Below are 2,630 nucleotides of genomic sequence, written 5' to 3'. Positions count from 1 at the left end.
AGGAGGAGAGGCCACCAAGTGTACTTTGCTTTAAAGCAGAAAGATAGAGTTAGTACCTATGAGAAAAGAAAAAACAGTGGGGGGTGGCAGTGAGTATGAATTTACAAAGTTATCATTGGGAGCATCGCTGGATTTGATTTTCTCTGAAAAATTCAAAATATTGAACTCAAGTCTAGGAAACAACCTACAGTAGTTGTTATACATTTCCCTGGGTGTTATGAGGCAGATTCCTAAAAGAAACTTCCTATAGCTAGAGAAAAATAAACAACATGATTACTAACCCTAAAATGAATGTGGGCCATTTGCCCCAAATGCCTGAACCATGTAATACATTACTGCATATTTTCAGAGGGAAAACTTTAGGAATTGAAATTAATCTTGAGAGTGAGAAGGAAAAATGCATCACAGGTAACAACAGAGAATGTTCTGATAATGTGTCCCAGACATATATGGACACCAAGGGATAGAATACAAACCCAAAAAAAGTTATATTAAAGCCAATCTCATTTCTAAAAAAATAAAAATAAAAATGTAACCTAGTATAAAACCAATGCATGCAAAATAAACTTGTTGAGCTAAAGAGCTTACCTCTGCAGAATGCCAAAATGAATATATTGTTCTTCCAAAAATTTAAAGTTCTTTGCTAGGTTGTAGCATGAACTCTTATAAGAGTGTGTCTTATTACAAGCTCTCAGAGAGCAAAACTCTGCAAGGTTTGAATGCTGTTGGCTGCAGGAGCAGCTAACAGCTTTTATATGTCACAGTCTGCAACTTCCAGAAAGGGCAGTCTTTCTTAGGGTCTTTCTTAGCCAAAATCAAAGGGGAGGGGTTTTGGATAGAAAAAACAGTGATTGGGTGGCAACCTTTTTATGTGGGTGGTGAGGAAATTGAGTCACACCCACAGCTTACGAAGTACAAACCATAAAAGACAAACCCCTTTTCTCTGGGCTTCCACCTTTTCTGTGAGTGGTTAATTTTCCTTATTTAAAGCTTTCTAGTTCCTGGTTCCCATACAAAAAGGAGGAAAAAAAAAAAAAAAAAGATTGAGTTCTTGAAACACAGACGGCTGAGTAACAAGCAGTACATTTTTTATAAGACAGTAAATGACATGGGAGCTGAAAGAGCAAGCTGATATTAAATCAAGAGATCAGCTCACATCATTAATCTGGGTGGCCACAAATATGACTCAAGAGGGATGCCAGGCAGATCAGTAGTAGCCAAACTATAGCATATGATATTAGGATGATAGATGTTCAAGTGGTTGTACTTTCTGTCTCCATGTGGCTTTATTCTTCTAGTTTATATATTTATTCTCTCCCTTTGTCTTGTTTCACCCTCTCTCCATTTTTTTTTTCTTTCTCCACAGAGGAAGGCAGCAAATTACCTGCCTTTTACCTGTTTTGTATACAATGTGAATAGAGAAGCTCAGGACAAATGACAGTAGCCAAGATAACATCTGTTTCAGGTTTAAAAGCATATAGTTGAAATCTAAGCAGAGAGGGGTTCAGACTCTCAGGAAGCATACTGAAGGGCATAGCATAGAGGCCATGAAGAATTTAACAGCAGCAGCCAGCTGCCAACAGTAAAAAGTGCTTTCTCAGAAAGATGGCAGTGGAGCAAAATCTGTGTCCAGCAAGAACAAGAGCCAAGAATGCAAATGTTAGGGCAATCTACAATGAAAGGACCCTCAAAAATGCCATGTGTCATGATATCACTAGTAAAATGTGGACCATTCTCAGTCAGTGGCAATAGGAATCCTGGAGGATACACACTATTCCGTTTAAGAACTTACTTACATGCACTGACTTGTCTAGTTTACCAATGTGATTGTCTCCTGCATATTTCAGCAGGAAGAGTACTATGTGAATTTACAGTCATCAGAAATGATGGTCATGTGGTTAGAAATACACCAGACTGGGAGCCAAGTTTCCTGGGCTATATTCCCAGTTGGGTCTTCAGCACTATGTGTGGCCTGATGCGTACTGTTTAACTCTTCACTGGTGCAGCGAAAACTGGGAGGAAAAAGGTACATATCTTATGGTGAGATCTACAACTTCCAATTCCTTAAGAGAGCAGTAAGGCATTTGAAACCAGAAGTTTCTCTGAATTTCAAAGTACAGTGATGAGATGCAGTCTTAGATGTTAACAAGGGTCAAGTGTTACCAGATTTTAATGAGATTTAAGCTCCTAACTAAAGTCAAGTCATTTTAGAAGAGCTTACTGTATAATACTGCAAGTTGTAAACAGGAATTAATTAGCACTGGAGAACTGGAAAGACAAGAACACAAAAGCACAGGAGGTGAACAGGAAGAGAATAAAATATTAGAGCAGCTTGAGAGAATGCACGTGGCTGTCCACAGTTACAGATGTTTAACAACTGGAGCTGTCCAGCAAGGGTCTCACCTCTTCAGAAGGTACTCATGGCACCTTGAATGAATCTCAAGAACACAGTGTTAAGGATTCCTGAATTGAATAGGAAGTTAGGCAACATCCTGTCTGTGGCCATCCAGTTCAAAGATCCCAGGACATTTGAGAATTTAGTGCTAGCACTGATTAGCCTTTATCTTTCAATATATCTCCATAGCTTTCTGGCCTAAATGGGACTAAAGGACTTTTATTAGCTAAACATC

This window comes from Mustela nigripes, chromosome 3 (genome assembly GCF_022355385.1).
Source record: "Mustela nigripes isolate SB6536 chromosome 3, MUSNIG.SB6536, whole genome shotgun sequence".
NCBI lineage: Eukaryota > Metazoa > Chordata > Mammalia > Carnivora > Mustelidae > Mustela > Mustela nigripes.
Note: the sequence above shows the minus strand (reverse complement) of the source record.